The sequence below is a fragment of the Anser cygnoides genome, chromosome 6 (genome assembly GCF_040182565.1).
Source record: "Anser cygnoides isolate HZ-2024a breed goose chromosome 6, Taihu_goose_T2T_genome, whole genome shotgun sequence".
Lineage (NCBI taxonomy): Eukaryota > Metazoa > Chordata > Aves > Anseriformes > Anatidae > Anser > Anser cygnoides.
In genome coordinates this window covers 40148364-40160440 of record NC_089878.1, presented here as the reverse complement: position 1 = coordinate 40160440, position 12077 = coordinate 40148364, and the positions used below count along the sequence as shown (strand labels likewise).

Here is a 12077-nt window from a genome sequence, read left to right as displayed (position 1 = left end):
AGGTGGCAGTGACAGGGGCTGGGCAGAAGCACGGCGCTGGGGCCTGCGGCCGGCCCCTTTGTGGGGTTTTTGCTGCTCCTATTTTTGTACAGGGTGTCAGCTATCAGAAACTCTCCTTTGGAAATGCCCCTTCTCTGAAGATTTATCCGCCCCCATGAGCTCAAGCTCATCGCCTCCTGCAAACACCCAGGGGTGCACGAGCACATGGGGACGTGTGTCTCCATCTAGATTTGGGGTAACACTGCTGAACTATGTCCTCCTCTGCACACAGCTGAAAGCGTGGGGGTCCTGGCCAGGACTGACGCTCTTTGTCCCTCCCTCACGCGCTTACATCCATAATTCCAGGGGCTTTGGCACGTGTGGGAACAAAGAGCCAGGCTGCTCCTTTCCCGCTTAACGCGAGGCCTGGCCGGAGGGGGCTTCGGTGTGTGCTGAGCGTGGGAGCACCGAGTGTGTGTGTGTGTGTGTGTTTGTGCAGGGGCTGGGGGCTGCGGGGAGCCAGGAGGCTCATCTGGTGTCAGCAGCATTCATGTGCAAAGCAGGGACCCAGGGCAGCGCATTATCTCCGGGCTGGAATCGCTCTTTCAGGCGATCCCAGACTTTTTAAGGGATGCTGCACACTTGAAGGCTGGTTATTAGTTCCAAATGCTGCGGGAGCATCTGCTCTCAACTAGCTCGAAATCATGTTTAATAACAAGAAAATCTACTTCAGCCAAATCCCTGTTGGGAGGGCTTTCGCCTGAACAAAAGGCCCCACTACCACTGATTTCCATAACAGATGTAGCATGCGATGCATGACAGCCCAGCGCAGTGTAGCTCCTTTATTCCCCACACATCCATCTGCGAGAAAGGGGGCTTTCATTTTATTAATTACTCTGGTGTGCTACACACAGCTTTGTGTTGCTTGGGGAGGAAGGTTTTGTGTTTCATGCTACAATGGTCCTGGTAATGGTTTGGGTTGGTTTCTTTATTTTTCCGTGGTCTCGACGCTAAAGGTCGGCATCGCTGCCCACGGCCGTTTCCCTGCGTGCGGCTCCCCAGGGAGCGCTGGCGCTGCTCCTCCTGCAAGCTGGGGCAGGTGGGGATGCGTCTGCAGTCACTGGGGGCTTTGCTGCCCAGTGTCCAGCGGGAAGGAGACGAGGAGCATCCCCGCAGATGGACACCGCTCACCTCGATGCGTCTCCTGCATTGTTCATGTCATCCTAGCACCATGTCACACAGTATCTCCATCATCCTCCATGCCCCAGTCACTGCGTCGTTCCCCAGCATCCCCCCGCCAAGCCTTCGGCATCCAAACCTCTCCTCGAGCCGGGGAGCAGGCCCCAGGGATGGGGGTGAGCCGAAAGGCCCGCATTATCTGCCTTCTCCCACCTGTTTTTTTCGCCCAAGCACGCTCTGGTTTCTCAGGCTGTTCACCATGGCTACAGCCCCGAGCAGTTGCTTTCGGGAATCCTTGCTGTGGGTTGGATCGTGAAGTTTTGTGCTCCGTTGCTGGATCGCTTCCAGTCTTTTCAAGGAGTTTTCAAGGCGTTCGCACCTCCGGCACGTGGGGGTATTACAAGCCGCCTCACTATATCTTACCTAAATATATTTAATCACAGAAATGGAAGGAAAGAAAAATGAATAAATTTGTTGCTGCTTTTCAGCAGCAACACCTCCTTGGTTTTCGGGGCGGTACATATTTTATCTCTATGTATAGGAGATGATATCTATCACAGTTGCACTTCATTCACATTTTTTATATTTTTTTTTCAGCCCTGCAGGGAGCTGAGATTATTTATGGCCAGAGATCACAAGCACCTGCTGAGCTACAGTGAGACGAATGGGGCTGGTGCCGGAAAATAGGTGGGCTAACAGTGAAGAAAAAAGCCTTCCCTTGCTGCTCTGGCCCAGATGGGAAAGGTTGCATGATGGGTTTTATGTTTTTAGTCATCTTCTCCAATTCATTTTGCCCAGAGTAGCTCCAAGGGAGAGCAGAGTGGTCCTTAGGCACCCAGCAGGTGGTTGCAGGGCAAACGCAAAAGGCCCAGGCCATGTTGCTGAAGTTTCTGGAGGGGCTCTTTGGCCTCAGAAGTTCCTGGTTTTCTGGGAAAAAAAAAAAAAAAAGAACCTCCCCACCCTAAAGAAAAGAGCAGCTTTACAAATTGAAATCAGGATTTTTTTTTTCCTAATCCTCTTTACTAGGAGCAGAAGCACTGGATTTACATGACAATGGTCAGGGGCTCAAAGCAGAGCAATGCTGCAGAAAGTGCAGCTGCATCCAGCGGGGAGCTTGGCTGCCCCAGGGACAAGAGGGGAAGCCGGACGCATTTCCAAGTGGTGAATACATCGAAAGCAGAGACCAGAGGGGAAGAATTGTCTGTCTTTGGTGATTGGGAAAGAACAATGCTATAGGCTTGGGTTGGAAAGGTCTCCAGCAAGACTCCACTTGGCACCTAGACAAGCAGGAGGGCAGCGCTGAGCATCCATCCCACCTGGCTGTGCATCCCAGCACACACACGCACACACACACGCACACAAATGTGCAAGCAACTCATTTTTAGGGAACCCCACGGTACAGAAAATTGTCCCTTTTAACTGGAGCTGGGGAGCACTACTGCAGAATGTAACATACGCGGGCTCCTCCTCCTCTCCGTGAGCTAGCTGAGAGCAGATTGCCAATTGTTGGGGTTTCTCGTCAAAAACATTAAGCTATATTAAGCTATTTAATATATTACGCTATTTATTTTACATTAAGCTATAAACCCTTCCTGGGCTGTGCTCTGCCCACGCTGCGGCCCCTGAATGTCAGCTCTCAGCACCCAGGAGCCTCCGCATGCCCTGCACTGCCAAAGGACTTTTGTCAAAACATTGCAAAAAGTGCCCGGAGAACTGTTTTTGCTCAGCCAAACCGATATTTAAGCATTTTTAAAGGAAGGGGCTCTTTGGGGGGCTTGCACCCCCTCGGTGGGGCTCAGTTGCTGCTCCTTTGTCACCGTGTTTCCATCAGTGTTATTGCCTCTGGTAATTTCCTTGTCAGAGAGCTCACAGGGAGCTGGTAATTTATGTAGCACCAAAGGCATCGTGCTGCCACCGTCCCCCTGCTGCTCGAGCATCCCTGTCCTGCACTGCATGCCCCAGCCCCCCGCGTGCACGGGTTGTGAGGGGCAATGTCAGCTTTCCCATCCACCCAGCGCGTGGGCTCTCAGCTGCCCCTGGGGAAGGGGCTCCTCTGCTCTCACCAGCTCTTGTGTCCCCTAGAATTGGCCCGTGCCCTTCCCCAACCCAAGGGTTTTCACCCGGGGTCAGGCACGAGGCTAAGGGGGGGGTTATTTCCCCCTAGCACCAGATGGGAAAGGACTGAGCAGCACGTTTTCCTGCAGGCAGAGCGCTGAATTCCTGAATCCCGTGTGCTAAAGAAGGCTCTGTTTAAAATTCCCCACAGCTGAGGATGGCATTTCCCCGCGAGCCATCCTCCAACAGATTAAATACCAGCCGCTGGGACGTGCGGCGCAAACCTGAAGAGATGCAGTGACTGCAGCTTACGGATAGGAAACTGCTGCTGCTGCGCTCACGGTCCTTGGGAAAACAACCCCGAGCAATTCTTTTTTTTTCCTGGAAGACAGAAGATAAGGGGGGTTTGCAGAGCCGCACGTGAGTTTGGAGGCGGCTCCGCAGGGCTGGTGGCTCTGTTGGGACGTGGCCGCAGCCCGGCCCTGCCTGCGGCTGAACTTCTTGCTGCTTCCTCATCACGCTGTTTGCTGCGGCTCACTCATATGAAACCACAGGGGAGTCTTGAAAGTGTTCTGAGTTTGGTTTTGAATTTTATATCTTCGCTGGGTGCTGCTACGTCAGTTGTTAGCTGAGGGGATTAAATGAGAGCCGAGGTGCGCCATCACTTCTGCAGGCGGAGCTCGCAGATCCGCATCTCGGACCCTATTGCAGGGCTGGCGTCGGGCCCCCCAGGGGGGCTGTGCCCCGTGCCCCCTGCCTTTGGCAGCTCCAAAATTCATCATTTTGGGGAGGTTTCTGGACAACCCCATGCGGAAGGGCGAGGTTGTGGCAGCCCCGAGGGCACGGCGCTGGGATTGCTTCTTATCACAGGCTGCCCTGTTGCAGGGCTTGCCAAATAAGAAGTGTTTCAAAAAAAAAAAAAAAACAACAAAAGAAAAAGCAGTGAAAATGAAGGGAGGGTGGTGGGAACAGCCCACTCATCGTCGTGAGAGAGAGCAAGTGGAAAAGCAGAGACAAATGGAGCCCGGGGAAACCCCGCTGCTGTCAGTGCGGCCAGGAGCAGCAGGAGCCGCTGCCTCGTGGCCAGCCCGACCCCCGAGCAGCAAATCCCCGACCCGATGCAGCCCATCAAAAGACACGAAATAAAATTGTCCATGGATGTTTGGAGCATGTATTGCTTTGAACCGGTGACCCCAAGGTGTGGGTTTCTGCACAGCCTCCCCCCTCCTCACTCCCCTCGGTGTTCCCAAGGACGGGATGCTGGGGTTTTACGGAGTGTTACAAACAGCCGCACGTTCCTGCCGTCGGAGTGGGATTTTCCTTCAGCTGCTGCCCTGTTTGCAGCCCTGCGAGGCAGTGATGTCCCCCTGGATGTCCTGGGGACAAAGCCATCAGCAGAGAAGAGAAGCTCAAAGCAATTGGGGCAGTGGTTTATCTTCCCCAGGCAGCGATGCCTGTCCCACACCTACTGCTGTTTTGTCTTCCCTTTCTTATATTTGGCTGATGGAAGTCTGCAAAACGTGGCACTTTCTCACGATCCCAGGGAAGAAATGCTTCCCCACACCCTTCCTCCCCGAGGCTGGGGACACCTCTGTCACCTGCACTTGGTTCCACTGCCAGAGCAAAGGGGGGCTGCGGCAGAGGTCCAGCAGGACCCCAGGCCTAATTTCAGGGTCAACGTGCAAGGTGACTTTAGTAGGTGCCTATGCACCGCATCCACACCGTTGGCGTTTTCTTCCCCCGAGTACTTTTGTCTCACGATTGCAAGAAGGAAAGTGGGATCACTTCTAATCCTTACGCTCAGGTTCAGCCCTTGTGTCCCTGGGTTGTTTCCAGCTCCTCCTCTTCTTTCCTCTTCTTTCACCCCAGGCTCGCCTACCTAACACGTTCCTACAGCTCTCGTGTGTCTACACTGCAGCTCGTGTCCACGTTTTACAGCTCGTACGTGTCCGTGCTACTGCTTCAGCGCAAAATTGCGTTGCACTGAGTCACCGCCGTCTCCCAAAGGCAGGGCGATGGAGTTTGTGTGTTCACAAGGCAGGGCTGGCCCTGCTGCAGCACGGCCGGTCCCGCGTGGGCACCAGGCATCGCTCTGAATCCTCAGAAACCCATTGCCAACTCCTCCTTTTAACACAGCCACCCTACATCCCGATCTCCGGCTGCCTTCAAAATACCTGCTTAGCGCTGGTAGATTAGCTCCTTGCCGTAGCACGACGTTGCATGACTTTCATTCTGTGATCCTCTGACTTACCACGACTCTGCGTCCCTGCATGGGGGAGGTGACGAGCCCACCAAGATTTACATTCGGGACAGCAACGCCACCTCTGGAGACGCCCCAGTGAATGCCATTAGCCATCGCTGCTTCATCAGCCGCGCCGCACACGCGGGCAAAGGTTAACTGGGCACGGACCCGCCTGGTGCCGCCCTCTGCACGAGGCAATTTGTGGCCTAATAGAGCTGCTCTGCTCGCGCTCAGCACCCGCCTTAACGCCCGGCCTCATTAACACTGTGCTAATGACACAGAAATCTTCCAGCAAGGGCAGAGTCAAAGGCAAGCAATTTGCCTCCGACCAGACGACCTGAGCGGCGTTTACCCACGAAGCAAGATACTCGCAAAGCTTCCTCAGAGAAAACGGCCTGGGACAACTGTCTACGACATTTTAATTTAATTTTAAAAGCAAACAAACGCGCGCATCGTGGTCCTGAGGGACCGCGGGCAGTAAGTAACTGGGTGCAGCACACGGGTGCAGGACCTACACCCGTCCCACGGGGCACTTTTGGGGACGCCTTGCAGGAAGCTGCCGGGGATGGATTCAGGTTTCCCCTGCAGAAATTTCTCACCGCTGAACGCTGCCGAGGGCCGCGGGGGGCCGCGCACGGCGCGGTGGGGACACATTATCTCCGCAGGAAGGCTGGCATTATTCTCGTCAGATTGTTTCAACCTGCTCATTACCTCCAGTGAGTTTTTGGGGAATATCGGTAATGCTGCTGAGCTGAGCCGTGGTAGCTCCTGGTTCGCGAGTGTCTGTTGTTCCAAGAATAGCACATGCAGCAATCAAGGCAATTGTAAGCTAACGCTGCTTTTGTTAACCAGGCTTGCGTTGAATCATAAGATGTTTTTATTTTATTTTGGCCTTCGAGTCATGTTTGCAACTGCAAGTATTTGTTTTCTATTTTCCGTTCATCTTCCGCGTCGCTTATTTCTCCGTGATGTCCCGCCGCACGGGCACGGTGCGCTCTCCCCCTTGGAGGAGCATCTCATCGGGCTCCTGCCCCCGCGCGTTGTTAAACCCGGAGGCTTGGAAGCGCTCGCTCAGAAAACAGATTGAATCATTTAGTCACAAGACTTCCCAAAGAGAGGGATTATTTCCATTATTTCAGCGGAGCCTCTGGTTTGGACGTGACCTCTGGCTGAAGAAAACAGATCTCCGGGGATGCCTTGTTTTCGGACGGAGGCCTGGTAGTCTGAGGAATGCAGAAATGTTGTGCAGATAGCAGAGCACGAATGACTGCGGTGTAGATGCTGATGCTGCCCAGGCCATGAGAGCCTCGGTGAATAGCTTTGTTTTCCCTCACTTCAGTGCACGTGATTGCTACACGTCTCCTCAAGGACAAATGCAAGCAGAGGACGGCAGTCGTCTTCCTGTTAAAAAACAGCTGCTCCTGGAAACATGCAAGAAAAAGGATTTTAAGGGTAAAATTTAAAATTGGAACGGGTTATACAAGAGCTACTGATAACGCCACGCTGTATCATCCCACTCAAGGCATCCCCGCAGTGTCTCCCTTTATCGGTTTTGCATGAACAGATAAATGTTTCTGAGCAAATGCAGAAACAAATGATTGCTGTAGCCGGTTGCGAGTTCACGAAACTGTCTGACCGTACTTGTACGAAGAGTTTCGAAAGGAACATTTTCTTGGATTGTTTCCTTGAAACTCTCTGAATTGAAGGCTTTGTGCTGTTGAGCAAGTCTCGGTGAGATCACGTTCATTTCCTGGGCTGCAGAGCTCCGCTGAGGGCAGCACAGCAGACGAGAGCCGCTCAGCGCCGAGTGCCCGGTCACAAACTCCTGCGAGCGATGACACGGGCGTCTCTATTTGCAGCTGGTCGGGCGCTGGCAGGCACCCTGATTCCCGGTAAATTAAAACCAAACAGAAGTGGATTCCCTCTCGACGGCTTTATCTCCACGGAGAGGTGAGCGGGTCAAAATCTGTGCGCGGAGGGTTCCTCCAGAACATATGGTTTCTTGAATAGCAAGGGCGTCTCTCGGGAAAATATCACTTCTAGCCTAATCCTTATATATTTTTTTCCTGCAGGAGATGTCAACGCGGCCATTTGCGCTTGGCTTTTATCTACAGCATCGTGCTGTGCTGGTTGGTCAAAGCAGGAGTCTGCGGATGCGTGCAAACCATCACTCGTGGTCACTGAGGAGAGCCACTGAGCTGTGAGGCCGGGAGGATGCTGCACGCATGCACTGCCCAAATTTTTCGATGTTTGGGCTTTCCTGTCCGCTTGGGCTGTGAGGGTGTGTGCATGGTCCGCGGTGCTCTGCGAATCTCCGGATAAAAAGCACCGGCAGTATTTGTTGTTAAAGGCTGTTGGTATTAAACTGCACAAAACTGGCATTTCGCAAGAGCCCACTGGTGCTTTTTTATTACATTTCCATGCCATTTCTCTTCAGTAAGTATTAAAGTGGAAATTGCAGTGCTGGAAACAAAGGAAATCGTGATTTAAAGCGGCATTTTTGGGGGACGCTTTCACAGGCACACCAAGACACCTTTATTGCAGTTGCACCTTGCACACTTCTTGATGTGTATTTCTCCATCACCAAATCCGACTTACCCGGGCTGCAGTGCCCAGGCGCTGCTGGCACCATGGACAAAAACCCACAAGAAACCGTCAGTGGGCATCACAGTGCCTCGTTAGTTCTTCACCAATGGTATATTTATTAAAATTTTTGCTTGGACCAATGACACCCCTTTTACTCCCACTCACCTTTCTCTCCAGAAGCAAACAACATTTTTCCCTTCCTTGTCAGAAAGTTCAGACCCATTCCCATATCCTCTTTCCCCCTTTTTCCACTATAATGAGTTAAGGGCTGATTAGCTGTGCCTTTTATCATCCCTGCTTCCCTTCTGCAGCCAGCAGTGACACCGGGGCAGTGTGGTCCTTGTGGCCATGGCCATGGGAGGTGTCCCCGTGCCATCTTCTGGGGCTGGCCTTGTGCTTGCCCCATTGGGGAGCAGGTGCCCCCCTGCACTGGCACATGGCACCTTCCCACACGGCCAGCTGAGCATCGTAAGGCACCAAAATGACACCCAGGGAGGATAACTGTAATGCCCTGGGGTCCTTCGGGGGCAAAGCTGTGCAAGGAGGGCACTAGAAATCGAAAGGCGAGTTGAAACCCTCTTTTGGCACGTGCAGAAACTCTTATCAGCCCTCCCCAGCTGAGCGCGGCGCAGATTAAAAATGGTCGGGGAGAAAAAGGGGCGACCACGCTCCCGGGCCTCCCCCCCTCCGGCTAATTACAGAGCGCATATTAAACACCAGGCCGGCGACGGTGGAGCAGCTGCGAAGGTCTTTATCTGTATTAAGAGACTGTCCACCTACATAATAGGAATAATTATTAAGAAAGGAAACCTGAAAAGGAAATTGCACATAATGGCACATTGCACCTCGGTCGCGCACGTGTTTCGGCAGCTTTGGCCCCCCGGGGCGGTGCTGTGCTTCTCGCTCCTGCATGCTACAGAGGGGCTGCAACTTCTCTGTCCGGTGTTGTCTTCTTATTTATTTTTTACTGTGGGATATCCCCTACAAAAATCTGAATTTGAGGCTCAAGTGCTTTTTTTTTGCTCATTTTTCCGATACAGCTCTGAAGGGTGATGCTGCCCAGGTCCTGTCTGCCCCCAGACCCTGCAATTCAGAGCTACAAATCCCTCCAAAGAGACACTAAAATCTGAAGGCTCCAATTAATAATAAATTACTTTATTACCCTCGCAATCCTAGAAGACTTTACCAGCCCGGCGCAATCAGCAGAAGTAGAAACACAGCGAAAACAAAGCCTGCAAGGGGAGAGAGGCCGACCTCTGTGCCTTCCTGCCCTGTTCCAGGTGGCTCAAGCCCTGCCTTTTCCCCGGCAGTGTTTTAGGACCGACCTGCCCTGTCTGCAGTTTGGGTGGCTGTGCTCAGGTGTGTGATGGTGCAAGAAGCGGGAGGTGGTCACGGGCTGCCCGGCTGCTGCTCCCAGGGGAACGATGGAAACATTTCACCCAACTTCAGCCCGTCCTTCCCTGGGGGGTCACATTCCCAAGTCAAGCAGCTCAACAAAGCCCTGTGCCAAATATCCCCAGTTCCCACCGAAATACCCAGCCCGTGCACGATGAAAAAGGAGCATCCCGGGGAGCTGGATTGCAGCTGCTATGCACGTTTCCCAGAGCAGGTGTTTCTCCAGGAAGGCTGCAGCAAAAACGGCTAATTTCCTGAAATTCAAGGGGAAAAAAAATAGGTTTTGTTCCCGTCCCAAGGGCTGGTGGGGGGTAGCAGTTCCCTCAGGCTCCCCACCGGTGTGAGAGGCTGTGCTGAGCCTTGCAGAGCATTACACAGAGCTCGGCTCTGAGCCCGGTGGTTGTTTCCCTTCTTTCTGCCTCTGTTACGTGGTGAATGGGTGTTTGGGGCTTTATTTGACAGGAGTCCTCCATCCCTGCGTGTCGGCCCCTGCTGCAGTAACTTGGGTTTCCCCAGGGTGCCATGGCATTGAGGGACAGATGGGTGGGTGGGTGGATGGATGGATGGATGGACGGATGGATGCACGGTGCCACAGGGTGTGCAATACCTGCATGGGGTGTGCATAACTTCACGGGGCGTGCAATAACTGCAATAACTCCCTCGGATCCACAGCCAGGACGCGACCAAGCAGCATTAAGGGGCTGTGCTGGGGGGGCTCCGCCGCCGTGGGTGTGCTTGTAATAGGGCTGGGGGTCCCCAGGAGCTACAAGGCGGTGCCGTGCCATCCTCCCTGCTCCATGTCTCCCACCGGTGCCTGGAAAGCAACGAGGTACCAGCACAGACACCTGAAACGTGGGCTGCATGGACAAACAGCAACCACCACCCGTGTCTGGTGTAAATAGTGCCGAGGGGAAACTTGCTGGAGTTTGCAAAAGCCGTGAGAGAAGGAGCGGGCTAAAGCTGCACTATTTATACAGTCTCTTTCATATATCCTCTGCTGAAACCAGACCAGGCCTACGGGGATTTTCTTGGCAGACCCCATGCTGCAAATGGCAGATTTATTGGCACGGCGTGAAGCAGGCCGCAGCTATCAGTGCCTGCACAGTATCTCCAGCGTGAACTGGAAACAAAGATTTGATTGTGTCTATTTATCCAAAATGATTTATAAAACACTTCTTCACTCAGAGCCGGGGGAAGAAAAACATTTGTGTTCTTATCTGAGATCTTTCTCTCTTTTGTGTGTGTGTGTGTGTTGAAGTTCGGGAACAAAATGTCGCCTGGCTGAATCGGGTACCGAAGGCGGTGCGGGGCCTCGTGCCTGTGCCCCTGGGGGGGGCTGTGGGGGGTCCCTGTGCCAGCCCCATGGTGCTGCTGCCCTGATCCGGCTGCTCTGCAATGAGTGAGCAGTTTGGCAGCGAGCTCCTGGTGCCGTGCAGCGTGGTGCTGGTGCAACCAGCACGTGTGCCCAGGCAAGCAGGAGGAAGGGGCAAGAAATGGCATCGTGCGCGGGAGCACTTTGCAAGACGGAAACCTTCCCTCCTTGCTGGAAAGAGGCATCCCACTGCAGCCCTGCAGGCCTCAGCCCCAGCAGCTGCCCTGTGGGGTTTCAGGACACCTGGGGGCTTCGGCAGACAATAGGCAATGGGCAAACCCGCCGTGGTGGTAAAGGAAATTACAGCACGCGCACCAGCGGGGGTTAAAATAACCTGCGAGCAGCAAACATCCTGGAGTCCCTGTGGGTGAAAGAAACTGGAATTGTAATTGTCCTTAGGGGGAATTGTTCCTGGACTCGTGCAGACTGAAGGTGACATGGGCACAGGACCCCTGACATCCCCCAGGCTTGCAGACCTGCTGGACACACACGGTGCCCCGACAGCCTCACCGTGGGGCAGTGACCAGGCGAGCAGCTTCCCCGTCCTGGTGCCTTGTGTGTACCTGGAAAAATGGCAAGTGCCGGAGGTAAATTATTAAAATCCATCCGACAGTGTTTCTCCACGTCTGGGCGAAGGTAGCTGTTTGCTTATTTTCCCCAAGAGAGTTCGCTACAGACTTCATCAAACTGCTTCCTGTTGCTCAGGCAGAGCTAAAAAAGCAAATCACAGCGTTTGAGCACAAATATCGGTGACGAACAGCCGGGGCACCATGGCAGGGTGCAGAGGGCACCCTGTGTCCCACAGCATGCGGGGGCTGCTGTGGCCATCAGCATCCCCGGCAGGAGGGTCCGAGCCTTCCTTCCTTCCTTCCTTCCTTCCTTCCTTTTTTTTTTTTTTCTTTTTTTTCCTCTTGATGGAAATGGCTGTGAAGGCTAACAGTAATGCAGGGAAGTCTCTGACCTGGGAGAGGAGGAATTTATTTTTTTATTAAAAAAACAAAACAAAACAAAATACTTCTCAGTCAGCTGCTTAAGTTTCTCATAGAGCTGTTTTCTCTCCAGCAGGATTTATCTAATAGAAGTTTGGAGCCCAATTCCAGGTTTTTTTTTTTGGTTGTAAAGCAATGTGAGATGTGTTGGCGGATGTAGGTTTATTTGTGTTTGAGGTGGTACCGTGTTTGTGCTTGTCATTCTTTTCCAGCTAATGAAAGGTGGGAGATATCATGTGGTTCTTCACAAAAACAATGCATTTGCCAGAAATTTAATAAA

At 53.1% G+C, this 12077-nt stretch overlaps 1 long non-coding RNA gene across 1 annotated transcript; it reads left to right on the top strand.

Moving 5' to 3' along the window:
• Window positions 1-5113: 5113 nt before the first annotated feature.
• On the top strand, window positions 5114-11669 carry LOC136791138 (uncharacterized). The gene is made up of 3 exons (XR_010832494.1): window positions 5114-7405; window positions 7528-8150; window positions 9082-11669. It is a non-coding gene; the product is annotated as an uncharacterized lncRNA (long non-coding RNA).
• The last annotated feature ends 408 nt before the right edge of the window (window positions 11670-12077 follow it).